The 14,518-nt window shown below is 36.7% G+C and overlaps 1 protein-coding gene across 27 annotated transcripts in view; it reads left to right on the top strand.

The window, feature by feature from the left end:
* Positions 1 to 14,518, top strand: part of CACNA1D (calcium voltage-gated channel subunit alpha1 D) — a 289,592-nt gene that overhangs the window by 157,585 nt on the left and 117,489 nt on the right. Inside the window, exon 1 of one of the 27 annotated variants that reach the window (XM_036218615.1) lies at positions 6 to 5,875. The exons of the other annotated variants lie outside the window; for them this stretch is intronic. The gene's annotated coding sequence lies outside the window, so the exon portion shown is untranslated. Of the gene's footprint in view, positions 1 to 5; positions 5,876 to 14,518 lie in introns of those variants that run through there. 27 annotated transcript variants of the gene reach the window in all.

Raw genomic sequence — 14,518 nt, 5'->3', positions numbered from 1 at the left:
TAAGCAGTCGGATCCGTGTTGCACACTGTGCTGCTGCCATGTGTGAGGCGGCTCTGCGTGTCTCCCAGCTGCCCTCTGTGGCTCCTCTGCATGCGTGTGGACTCTGATGTCCCCTCTGTGTGTTGCTTTTGGATTGAACTGTGATTCTTTCTGCCTGTGTCTGTGAGATTTTGTGTTTCTGATGCTTGCCAAACACTATTAATTTAATGAAAACGTTTCCCTGAAGCCAGTTGCATTAATTTGCCGATGTGTAACAGTGGATTACCAGTGAGAAAAAGGAGTCCCAACCTTGTTCTCCCCCAGGAAAGGGCGTCTGGTGGTTTTATTTCCATTGGTACATAACCTGGCTCTTTGAAATTACCCACAGTGTATCCTGAATATTTCCAGGGTGTTTCAGATTTAATTGTGAAGGAGAAATAAGCCTAGATTAGCACATAAAGGCTGAACAAACTTCAAAGTCTGACATCCTTCTGATCAGGATCATTTATTAGCTTGGTTTTCTGCTGCTGTCACTGTGAGAATTTTCCCTCTAATTCATTTTTAATCTTAACTGGTAGAATCTTTATTTAAATGTAGAAAAATGATCAGCTTTTGCACATACATGTCTTTTGGTCTTATCATAGTCCTTGTCACTCAGTCACCATTTTTGGAATTTCATTTTGTTAACCTCAGCTCTATGATTAACCTTCTAGGAAAGGGGACTCCAGTGTTTCTGGGCTCTGTCCTGCCTGTAGTTGCCATCCAAGAGACCCTGGGGTAGCTTCACATCTCCATCATCCTGTAGACACACAAGAAAGGGGAGTAACCCAGGGAAGGGAGCTAGAAGTTTATTTTCTCTTCACTCACTTTATCTTCCTCTTTCTGAGCTTATATCTCAGGGAAGTGATGTCTTCATGTAATGATGAGTCAGTGCAGAGAACTTTATCTCATTTTTCTCAACGCTGCCTTTTCCAGAGCAGAAAGCTGAGTTATCCATCTCTGCTTCCTTTCTTCAGTTTCCCTTTAACCTCCCTGTTCATTTTCAGGGGATAACAATTTTGGAATTCTCCTTGGCTGAGTGTGTTCAGTTTTCCTTTATGGACACACTCATGAGAAGGCCCTATCTAGAAATGGCCCACAGTCAGAGGAGTGGGGAGGGGGTGGAGCTGGGACTGAGTTGGGGTGTGACAGCATCCCGTCCCATCCCCCACCCCTAACAAAGCTTCCTACTACAGACAGACATTTCCTTGAGCCTCATGCACTTCCACTAAGAACTTTAAAAGAGCCTTCCTCCTAATGAACCCTCCGTGGCCTTAGGTTGGTGTTGGGATTGTAAAGGTAGAATCTATCCCTGGAGGAATAGCATTGTGCTTGATTTCGCCACAGGAACAGCCTGTACAAGGTCAAAAGCAAGTCTGTTGTGAATTCCTTGGCACCCCATGTCGCCTAAACCTAACTAAACTGAGGCCATGGAAACCATTAATTTTAACAGTGCCAGTGACATGCCTTATGTCTGAGCTTTCCAGAACAGGAACCATCGCCTGGCGTGATGAAGCAGCTTAAAAAAATAAAATGGAAAAGATGGGAGGAAGGGCTCCTTGTTACAATGGTGGGCATTAAACATGCACCCTCATGGGGGTACCCAAAGTTGGAGGATAAAAAAGGCATGTACCTTCACGGAACAATCAGTTCACTGAAGTATATTTTGGGGAAAATAATAAGTAACTTAAAAAACATTTTTATATCAAAACAAAACTAGATCCCTTACGAAGAAGAATACAAATGACACGTGAATTTTTAAACTAAAATCCCAAGACTTCCCAGTGACTTTTCACTGTCACTTCATGCTGTGCCCCAGCTCCCAAAAGCTGCATACTGACTCTACTCCACCCTTAAGGCCACTTTTGTAGGAAATGCTGAGGAGTATTTTGTGTAAAGTAAGAACCAGACCTGCAAAGCAGAGCTTTTCATCCCTGTTGGCTGATTTGGCCAGCATTTCCTGCGTTCCGTTGAATGCCCGGCTCTGGGCCAGCGGCCAGGGGTGCCAGGATGTCTAAGACACAGACGGAGGCCTTGTGCTCAGACATTTGGTGTCTAGTGAGGGAGACTGTTGTTAAGCAGTGCAGGATGGCAAAGCTAGAGTAGAAGTGTAGACCAAGGGGCTGGATCTTGAGAGATGGTAAGGTGTCTATGGGGAAACTGATGAGGGACCGGCAATCTCCCACCTCCCCTAATAATTACCTGGGCTTCTCAGCACAGCTGCTCCCCTTTGACTTCCTCCCAAGCAACAAAAAATCAAAATGGGCCATTTGTATTCATTTTCTTGTTAAAGTGAATTTAAAAATATTTTTATTTTAATCTTAGGATTCTTCACATTTTTTTGTAGGGAACACTAGAGGAATTACAAAACTAGAAGGATGCAAATGTTAAAAGGAAGATGACTTATGTTGCAAAGCCCCTTAGGGACCATCAAACCAACACAAACATAATCCCCAAAGCACTAAATTAAAAGGCTCTCATTTTAGAAACTTAAGACCATGCTTTTGCCTTTGGATGAAGCATCATGAGATGGTGCTGTGTGTCTTTAAGTCTTTCAACCTTTCAGATATATTTATTTCTGCTCCTTGGTCCCGTCTCTTTTTGTGTGGCCATGCCATCCTATTGTATTCTTGAACTGATTTTAATCCGCCTCTTGATTTGTTGTTGGTACATTTTAAAAGCATTCTAAAATTGATGCTTTGGGGAGAAAACTTTCGTTTTTACAATAGGCCATTTTCTCAAGGTGAGTATGAAGTTTATTAACCGCACATCCTGTGTAGCCAAACATGAACATGGATGAAGACTTGTATATCTGATAATAGTGTTCTGTGGGAGGAGCCAAGAATGTCTGTAATGCCTGTTGCAGTTTTATATTAAGTTGTCATTGAGGAGATGGTCCCATTATGACCAGAGATCAGAAAGAACATCTCATTGAAATCTACAATTCAGACAGATTACGTCTCCTCTTATGCTGGCTTTTTTACCTTTAAAATTGTTTGTTTAACTCTTTGTCCTTTTTGAGTTTTTTTTCTTTTTTTTTTTTTGTCAGTGAATTGGCAAAATAAGAGAACATGTATTTCAGTGCTTTGTTTCTTTAGAATCACTATCAGATTCCCAGGGAAAGGGGGATTCTGGGCAGTGGGCTTACTTCTTCACCTGCAGAACCCACCCGATGCCCGGTACACCTGCAGCAAGATAGAAGGCCCTCTAGGCCCCCAAGATGTGGTTCAGACCCTGAAGAAGGGACTGGTAGATGAGAAAGGAACTAGAAGACCTGGGTTCTAGTCCTGCCAGTGTCACCCACTAACTCTGGAACTTCACTCCGAGCCTCAGTCTCCTCATCCCTCAAAACAAGGATGATCCCATGTGCCACCTCCCCACAGGGTGGCTAGCTTTAAATCAGCCAGGGAAGGTAGAAGTGCTTTGAAAAATATACAAAGGATTTTCCTCATTTAATGTATCTTTATATTGAATGCATGGACCTCCTCCCTGGGTGAAGTAGGAATAGCCAAAGGGACTCTTTGGAAATTATCTAAAGTATACTATTTTATGGACTTCCCAGGAGGTGACCAAGGGAAACATGCTTTGTACACATGTTGATACTCTACTCCGTGCCCTCCAAGAGAAGGCTACAGAGGTTCTTTGTCAGCTATAAAGAATTATGCAGAGCTGAATTGTTATTATTCAGGTTCTATCTGACAGTGCTTTTTGTACAAATAGAAGGTAATGGCATTTCTGTAACATAGTGGTTAAACATGGCAGCTTTAGTTGGATAACCAAGATTTGCGTCTTTGCTCTACCTTTTAGCAACTGAGATTTGGGACAAATTATTTACCTGTTTGAGCCTCACTTGCCTGATCTGTGTAATGGAGTGAATAATACCAACCTGTGGAGTTGTGTGAGGATTTAGTGAACTAAAGAGCGTAGAGGCTTGGTTATTGTTATCATGATGGCTCAAATTAGAGTATGTAAAAGGAGATTTGACTCTAAGCTAATCAACTGAATCCTTTTAAATGAATGAATAATAATTGACTAAGATAGGCCTGAATTAGTGAAAAGTCAACGTTATAATATTTTTTAATGTTTTATCGCACATATATTTATTATATATAATGATGTAAGCCAGGCCAGTGATTACTAACGGTATGACTACACAAACCACCGACTGGGCTGGCTTTAAGGAATAGATTAAAATCATTTATAGTTCACCTATGGATTCAAAACTTTTGTTTTACCAACATCTTATGAAAAATATTTGAAACCCTTTCTTAAGCAGTTCTTGCATGTTGTTATAAGATAAATGTTCTTTATAAACCAGATTTTATGACATAAGATTTAATGTAAATCCAGCCCGTGTCTATAAATTTGAAATCATTCAGTTCTAAATTAATTCATGTTCTTTGTTTCCCAATAAGTTCCAGATCTACCAAGTCACAGGTTATCTTTTTAAAATCATTAATCCAATTTTATATTAGTAGAGGCCTGTTTAACTTTAGAGGGAACATGGATGAGGGAAAGCGTTATAAAATAGCTATTTTTAAACCAGTTGATCATTCTGAATTTCGCTATTGCTTCTTCCTTCCTATACTCCATTCTAGTTGCATCAGATCCCAGGGCCTAGACAGAGACCCAGGCATGGCTAATTTTCTTGCGTAACTGCTGGTGTAGAGAGAATGGAGAAGGAAGATGGTGGTAGTGGTGGGGCTGTCAACTGTATTGTATCAAAATTTGACAGACTAGGATCAGGTTCGGGGCATCATAATTTGAACCTTGATACATTTAAATTCACACCATTATGAGCTGTGGCAAATCAGAGATTGCCTCTGATTTCTTCCACTTGAATATTGGCTCAGGAGGCAAAACATATCAGGGCGGAGGGTGGTTGTGTTGCTTGTGGATGTTTTCTAAGTGGAGACGTACCCTCTAGGAAGAGGCAGTCTTATAAATTATTCATGACTGAGATTAGATTTTGCTCTCATTCAACATTTTACCAACATCTGCAGAAAGAAAAGGAACAACAGAATTTCTTGTTCTACATACTTTTCTGACATACGTGCATCTTAGAAGAGTAGCCGAATTGCCTTAAACATTGAAAGGGATATTGTTAGGTGATGGGATAGCCAGGCTATCGGTTCGATTGGTTACCACTATATTACAGAATAAAACTGTGCTGAGTTCATGAGTTAATTTCATATTTTGACCAACAGACTAAGAAAGCACATAGAGGTTTAGTTTAAAAATAAATAAGTGGTGTAGGGTTCTTGGTAGATAGTTTGTACAATTAAAAAAAAAATAAGATTTTTTCCTGTGTGTAATTAGTGCTGATCAGACTGCCAGAATCCCAAGAAAAGGCACCCCTAAAAATCACTTATAACAAAATTACTTCCACACATTTAGCTGGATTTATCTTTGGTTCATCTAGGCTAACATGTGAAAGATTTGTCCACACAGTTGGGTGCCCCTTTTCTTGAACTTGGAAGTAATGTCATGAATGGGATTGAATGCCGAGATCCATGGAGAGATCCATGGTCCGTTAGTAGCTTCACATGGTTTGGCTTTGGAAGAATAACTAAGCTCTGCTTCCGTTTCAAATGGAAGAATACTAAATTTCCTTTTTCTGATAAAGAACCAAGCTAAACATTTATATATACTTTTAAACACTGAACTTTCTTGTTGCAGAGTTAAAAGGCTGTCGGGGGTAGCTGACAGCTGGATCCTGGTGCTGTTGGTACCATGGTACCTGAAGTGCACAGGCTGGTAGCCACACCTGACATTAACAAGTGAGTGGTAACCTCTCTGCCGCTGGCTCGCAGCTACTGTTTCCATAGAAATGGCTGTCGGGATCAGTGGAAACGAGGTAAGTGAAAGTTTTCGCTGATCCTTGTTTCCATCAAGCTGACGTCTGTTTCCCTGGCAACAGCAGTGGCCAGCAGCCAGGCACTAGGAACAGATTCAGTAGAGCTCTCTCACTTGTCAGCTGTGGCTATCATCTGTCCCTGACCGAGTTCTTCTTTATAACGCATAACAAACACCTCTGAGAACCCAGGATGAACCTCTGGCCACATGTGCCCTCCTGGGCACCCATTTTGCTGATGGAGATCTCTATCCCAGGCATCAGCAGACTTCCCTCCACCACGCTCTCATTGGTCGATTTTCAGTTCAAGAGAAGGGGTGAGGTAGTTGAGGGCATCCATGTTGCACAGCAGGGTGTTTAGTCTGTTGATCCCAAATCCTGGGGGAAGAGAATTCATTGCAGTGATTTCACATACAGACCCAGCTCCTCATAAAGCTGCTGGTACCTTAATGGTTGAAATTAAAGCCATAATTTTCCCATGTTCCCTATTCAATTGATGACGTTAACAATTGCTATCACTTTTACAATGGAAAAGATATTTATGAATTTAATAATTTGATTTCTTGTGAGAAATACTTTGGTGATTGCCTCTAAGATTCTTTGCTAGTGTCAACCTATGTCAGTCTTTTTTTGTTGTTGTTTTTTTGTTTTGCTTCTGTGTAATATTCTTTTACAGGCTGGTAACATTGCCTATAGAGATAAAATATTGGTATATAGCAAGGCAGCTCAGTATTCAGACCAGTATGTCCAAAATTACAGGGAACACTTCTTTATTAAAGTTCAGCAGTCATTCCTTTCCTGGAGTTCCATTTTAATATTTCAGCAAATCTGTGCACCCAAGGCATAAGTATCCTCCCATATGAGACATCATTCACAGGTCCCTCAGAGCAAAGAACCGTCATCATTTCCCTGGTGTGTGAGATGAGAGAACATAGGGAGAGGTACAGAGCGAGTTGTTGGACATTGGTTTAAATGCTTAAAATTCTATGAAAAATTATTTTCTGTGAAACAAAACTCTGAGATTGAGAACTGTATCTCTGAGAATCGAATGAAGATATAGATCTACAGTATTATGAGAATTTAGATTGGCTATCTAGAAGAACACTGAAAGTGAGTGTATTTCCTGTCTTTGGAGATCTTTCTAAGTGATGCTTTTTCTCAATAATGTGGACCTGGACCATTATGCTTGGCCTGGAGGCAGTACTTAGGGCTGGCCCTATACTACCTGTTTAGATTCAATGTAACAGACTAATAAGGAGCAGAAAATCTTGCTAGATACTTTTTTCTTTGTGTTAGACTTCTTAGGGAAAAAAATGGCTTGAATTCATTCATTTAATTTGAGTGCCTACATAGTAGTAGATATATTTTCCAAGCACCTTACTAGGCATTAAGGTTACAATGAGTTTTTGCTTTGATCAAGTTTATATTTGGTGGGGGAGACAAAAATTGTAATTACAAACTTTTATAAATTCTTGGAAAAGAAAGGTACATGGTGCTATAAAGAGTGTTTAATGGGCACAACTGATATCTAGGGGTGTGGGGAAGCATCCTGGAGGAAGAGAAGAATGAATGAATAGCCATCATATCCAGGCAAGGCAGAAGAGGCTGGGGAAGAGTGTTCCAATGAAAGCAAAAACCCATGCAAAAGCCATACAATAGGAAGGGGCAGAGGGGGGCATTTGGGGAGCAAGGAAAGGAGGGTAGAAAAAAGATGACCGATCAGCAGAGCCCAGATCACAATGGTCCATCCAGATCATGTCACAAATTTGGGTTAATTAGCTAAAGAGTAAAGGAACCCACCCATTGATGAATTTTAAGCAGGAAGTAATGTGATTTATATTTGTTTTATTAAAATTATTCCGTGTTCTGATGTCTTTAGCCTACCTTAAAATGCTCCAAAAAAATAAGATGATTTTGTAGATGGATAGAAAGTGGGATAGATAGGTGATAAAGAAAATATAGAAAATGTTAATCGTGAAATCTAGGTTGTAGGCATAAGAGTGTTCACCGTACAATTCTTTATACTTCTATAGATGTTTGAACATTTTCTTGATGAAATGTTGGGAAAATCTGCCTATAAAAATCACTCTGGCCACAGCAGTATGTATGGACAAGTTGGATACAAGACCTGATGTGGGGAAGCCAATTTAAGACTATTGTAATCCACTGTCAGTCACAACGTAGATACAGTGCCAGATTTAACCTTTCACTATCCAGAACTATAAAACTTTTTCCAAAGATGGAAATAGACACCATAGATTGGGATCCCTAAAAGAAAGGAAACATGAAGTCCCATAATTGTCCTGGCTTTCTGCCTGGAGCCACTTAACATTGTGGCACAGGGAATCAGAACCAAGCAGAGGACAATAGTCTATTTGCTGAAGAGGCAAAGAGCAGAGTTTGGACTGCTGAAACAGCTGAAATTTTCAGGGCAGGGTACTGGAGAGAGGTGTACAGAGAAGGAGCTCTGAAAAGGTGAATAGGGATTCTCTTAAATATTTGACAATATACTAAGTTGCCATGTGCCAAGTGAGACTATTGAGGCATGGTAAAGAATAGCTACTAGAAAGCTGTGAGCTGCTGGAAATGTCATAGTGCTGGTAGACGGGTTTCTGACAGGCTGGAATGGATTGACTTCGATGAATACATTTGACATACACCTGAGACCTTAGAAAAGGCAGGCATTAAGGGTGGGGATACTTTAGCCCTGGAGTAAGAGCCACTGTAGACTTGCCCTAACAAAGCTTGTAAACAAGCTTCAAAAGGATCAAGCTAAGTGGCCAATTAATTAAACAGCTGCCAAAACAAAAGTCATTACTCATTAAGGGAAGACACCAAAATTCAGCCTTTCTCCAAATGTTTCCCCACATCACTAAAGCTACAGAATGTGAAAAGCAGGAAAACATCCATAATCAGGTGGGGGCAAAGTTAGGAGAAACACATTAGGAGATGACAGAAATGTTGCAATTAGCAGTCAAAGGCTTTGAAATTGCTACTGTAAACCTATTCAAGAACTAAAAGGACATAATAAAGCATGGTAATTCTCAGCAGAGAAATGGAATACCATATCTGAAAGAAATACATAGTGGAGGAGACATTGAAGGAAAAAAAGATCAGTGAAAACTTTGTGATCTCTAGGACAATAAGAAGCAATCTGATATATGTGAAATTGGAGTCCCACAAATAGAAGAGAGAGAGATTGGGGAAGAAAACAATTTTTAAAGAAAGAATAGCCGAAAATGTTGCAAATTCTATGAAAACTATAAATTCACAAATCCAGGAAGCTTAACAAACTCCAAGCAGTATAAACACAATGAGAAGCACACTAGGCACATAAAATTGTCAAAAATAAAAAATAGAGCATTTTAAAAGAAATCAATGGGGAAAAGGTAATTACATACTGCAGTAGAATAATATTCATTCCCTCATTTTCAGAAATAGTGCAAGCCATGGGACAGTGAATGGCATCTTTAAAAAGCTGAAAGAAAAAACTGGAATTCTGTGTTCAACAAAAAAGCTCTTTAAAAAGTAAGATAAAGTTTTAGACAAAAGCCAAAAGGATTGGTCGCCCGAAAATCTGCACTAAAGAAGTGTTAAAGGAAGTTTTTCAGGCTAAAGAAAATAATATCAGATAAAAAATATATGTTTAAAAAAATAAGGAATGCCAAAAGTGGCAAACAAGAAGGTAAAGTTAGAATCTTCTTCATTTCTAAGTTTCTTTAAAGGATGATCATTTAAACCAGAGGGTAAGGGGGTGGAGAGAGGTGCAGTAAAGGGGGTCAAATATGTGGTGACAGAAATCTAACTATGAGAGGTGAATATATATATATGCCTTGCTGTTAAAATGTACAGCTGAAGCTTATTGGATTTCGTTGACCAATGTCATCATAAAAAATTAAAATAAATTAATAGTAGAAAAAATAATCATTTAAAGTAAAAATACAGCCAGTCTTCGAATAACGCTTCATTTAATGTCATTTTGTTCAATGTTGTTTCGTTATAACGTTGATAAAATGCCATAGGAATTTAACTTTTGTTTATGTCAATTTGCCTACAGTAAAATCGATTTCATTATATATCATTTGCTGTAGTTCCAAGAACCTATCGACAAGGTTAAATGATGACTGACTGTAATAATATCATATCATGAGGACTATAACATGTAAAAGTAAATTATGTGACAATAAAACAAAAGATAGAAGGGAGCTAAATTATATTTCACATATAATGTGAAATATTAATGGTAGACTGTGATAAATTAAGAATACATGTGATAATCTCTAGAGCAGTGATTAAAAAATAAAACAAAGTGGTATCTTAAAAGCCAAAAGAAGAGAGAAAGTGGAATCCTAAATAGTAATAGTACTCAATTATCTAAAATAAGGCAGGAAAGGAATAAAGAACATATGGGATGAACACAAAACCAATAGCAAGATGGTAGACATAAATGCAACCATATCAATAATTGCATTAAATGAAAATGGACATCTTTTAATTAAAAGACAGACATTTTTAGGCTGAATAAAAATGTAAGATCTATAGATATAAAAACAGATTAAAAATAAAAGAATGGAGTAATTACATTAATACCAAATATACAAAGTGGACTTCAAGGAGGGTTTCCAGAGATAGAAATATTTCAGAGGTAGAGACATTTCATAATGATAAAAGGGTCAATTCATCAAGAAGACACAATGATATCAAATGTGTTTCTACTTAATAAGTTTTAATAATACGTGAAGGAAAAGCTGTCAAAATTAAGTGAATAAATTATATAGATAAAAATTTTTATTCTTTTTCAGTAATAGAGCAAGGAGATGAATAACACTAAGTATAGACAATATCTAAACACTATCAACCAAATTGACCTAATTGATGCTTATACAAATCACTGCAGAATACACGTTCTGTTCAAGAGTACATGGAACATTCACCAAGACAGACCACATCTGAACTGTAAAAAAATTCTCACTAAATCTCAAAAAATTGACATAAAGTATGTTTTTTCTAACAGCAATAGGTTTAAAATAGAAATTAATAACAATAAACTGTCAAGAAAGTCCTCTAAATATTTGAAAATTAAATGATACATTTCTAAACAACTTACAATTCGAAGAAAAACATTACAATAAAAATTAGAAAATATTTTAAGTTAATACTGAAAATACAACATCTCAGAGTTTGCATTTTTCATCTAGAGCAGTACACAGAGGGAAATTTATAGTTTTAAATGCCTATATCAGTAAAGAAGAAAGGTTTAAATTCAGTGACCTACATTCTCATCTTAAAATCTAGGAAAAGAAGTACCCCGAACAATCCCGATCCTGTCTGATCTTGGAAACTAAGCAGGGTCAGATATGGTTAGTATTTGGATGGGAGACCACCCAGGAAAACCAGGTGCTGTAGATGTAAAAAATAAAAAATAAGAGATTGTAAGCTGACAAGGTCCTTGCAGTCTGCGAGGTCAACCAAGGGTTGCCTCACCAAAAATAAATAAATGAAATAAAAATTCCAGGATTATAAAAAAATAAAAATCTAGGAAAAGAACAAATTAAATCCAAGGACAGTAGAAAAATATAACAAAAGTAAAAAAGAAATGCAAATAATAGGTTAAATTACTAAAGACAAAAGTGCACTTTTTAAAAGGCTTGATAAAATTGAAAAATCTCTAGCAAGACTAATTAGAAAGAACAAATTTAAAATTATCAGTATTAAAAAATGAAAGAGGGGACATCAACAGAGCTATTATAGACATTAAAATACAACAGAGTAATTTTGTAAATAAACACAATAACTTATGAGAAATAGTCAAATTCCTTGAAAAAATAACTTAGAATTGACTCTAGAAGTAATAAAAACCTGAAGAGCTTTGTATTTGTTTTTTAAATGATATTCAGAATCATAAACCTCTCAAAACTGGAGGCCTAAATGATGTCAAAAGTGAATTTTGTCAAACAATTTAGAAAGAAACACCATTTCTAGAAAAAGTTATTTTTAGATAATAGAGAAGGAATGGACGTTTCCCAACACATTTTGAGGTCAGAATAACCTCAGTACCAAAACTTAACAGACATAATAGAAAAAAAACACTATCCTTAATTAACATAGATGCAAAAATTCTCAAATATTAGCAAATTGACTCTAGCAGTATTAAAAGAATAATACCTCATGACCAGGTGGAGCTTGTACTAGAAATATAAGGTTGGTGCACTATTGGAAAATCAAACATTGTAATTTACCACATTAACAGAATGGAGGAAAAAAGTCATATGACCATTTCAATAAATGCAGAATATGAAAGTGAAAATATTTTATAACCATTTACAACAAAAACTCTCAGCAAACTAAGACTATATAAGAACTTTAACCCGAGAAAGGCTCTCTACAAAGAAACTATAACTGATGTCATACTTAATAGTGAAAGACTGATGCTTTTTTTCTAAGATTAGAAACAAGATAATAATTCCTGTCTCACTTCTTTTATTCAACATTATGTTGGAAGTACTGACCAGTACATTAAGGGAAGCAAAAGATATGAAAGGCAGAAAGATTAGAAAGAAAGCAAAAACTATTTCTAGTCTACATAGAAAGTCCTAATGAATTAACCGAAAACCTACCAGAATTAATAAGTGAATATAGCAAGGTCACAGGATACAAGATTAGTATATAAAAATCAATTTTATTCCTATATATAAGCTACAAATAATGTGGAAAATGAAATTTGAGGAAAATATCAGTTACAACAGTATCAACAATTTAAAGTACTTAAGAATTAAAATAAAAGCTATCAAAGACCTATACTGAAAATAAGGAAACACTGAATAAACTTAAAGGTGATTTAAGTAAATAATAGTCTGTGATTGTGGATTGGAAGACTCAGTATTGCTAAGATGTTGAATTTGTTTACGCATTCCTCACTTATGCATTCAGTGCTGTCCCGCTCATGTATCTTAATAGCCAGTTTTAAAAGAAACAGACAAGATGATTGTAATACTTATATATAATTTCAAAGGACCTACAGCTAAAACAGTCTTGTCAAAAAATAGAGTTGGAAGACTTTCACTACCTGATTTCAAGACTTACCATAAAGTTACATGTTGTTTTGACATAAAGATAGAACAATTAAATCAAACAGAGGATCCAGAAATACATGTATATGGTCAATTGTTTTTTGACAAAAGTGCTAAATAATTTAGTGGAGAAAGGATAGGATTATCTTTTCAGTAAAATGATGGAAAAATTGGATATCCATCTGCAAAAAAAAAAAAAAACTAGAATGTTAGTTCTTTTTATGAGCCAATACATACACTGATTTGAAATGGATCATAGATCAAATTAAAAAGATCATAGATCTAATAAGATTTCTGCCCTTCAGAAATAAGAAATTGAAAGGAAATCACACAATGGAAGAAAATATTCACAATACATAACTTCTGACTAAGGGTTACTATCTAGAATATATAAAGAACTCTTAACAAATGAGATAACCAGATTAAAAATTGGCAATGACTGAAACAGATATTTCATGAGAAAATATATACAAATAGCCAATGTGCATGTTATGATGTTCAGTATCATTAGTCATCTGGGAAGTGCAAGCTAAAACTTCAATGTAAAGTCTAATATGTACTGGAGTGACAAAGACTGGCAGTATCAAGTGTTGGCAAGAGTGACTGATACGCTCAAACATTGCTCATAGAAACAAAATGGTACAACCACTTTGGAAAAATTTGTTAATTTCTCATAAAGTTAAACATATACTTTATGTATATGAAACATATGGTTTAGCAGTTTCATTCTTAGATATTTCCCCAAGAGAAATGAAAATGCATGTCCACAAAACGCCTTGTATGTGAATAGTCATAGAGCTTTGTTCATAGTAGCTCCAAATTGGAACAAACCAAATGTCTATCAGCAGATAGACAAGCAAATTGTGGTGTATTCAGACATGGAATACACATTCAGCAGTAAAAAGAAATGAAGTATGACTACAACATTATTAATGAAGCTTAAAAACATTTTGCTGAGGGAAAGAAGCCAGATACAACAGAAAACATATGGTGAAGTTCTGGAAGAGGCAAAATTAACCATTAAGACAGAAATCAGGTTATTGAAGAGGAAGAGTAGGCTGAGAAAGGGAATGAGAGAACTTTCTGGGAGGTGTTATAAATGTTCTATCTCTCAATTGGGGTGTCGTTTACATGGTGTCGACATTAGCCAAACCTTAAGCTTAAATTGTATACATTTGTTTATGACTCATATCTCGATAAAATTAATTTTAAAATATCATTAAATAGAATTAAAAGAAACTTCTGCTTTTGGTCAATATTGGGTAACAGATACCAGATTTAACCTCTCACCTGAAATAACAGTAAAACCAAAACACAATATATGTAAAACAATTATTTTCAAGACACTGGACATCAGGCCATGAAGGACAGTGATCGCTTAGAAACAGGAAATAAACTAAATGAGCTCTGTGACTGTCACAGCTTATTGGCTTAAGAAGGAGTTTGTGGGCCGTGGCACGAGGAGGAGGAACCCAGCCAGAGCCCTGTGGTCTCCCTGAGTTGAGAAGACAAAGCTTAGAGTCTGCAGAAACCTAGGTGCCTAAAGTATGTCAGACGGTACTTGAGGGGAGAGAAT

Source organism: Rousettus aegyptiacus, unplaced genomic scaffold (assembly GCF_014176215.1).
Source record: "Rousettus aegyptiacus isolate mRouAeg1 unplaced genomic scaffold, mRouAeg1.p scaffold_m13_p_4, whole genome shotgun sequence".
Lineage (NCBI taxonomy): Eukaryota > Metazoa > Chordata > Mammalia > Chiroptera > Pteropodidae > Rousettus > Rousettus aegyptiacus.
The sequence above is the reverse complement of the archived record's forward strand: the minus strand, read 5'-3'. Positions and strand labels throughout refer to the sequence as shown.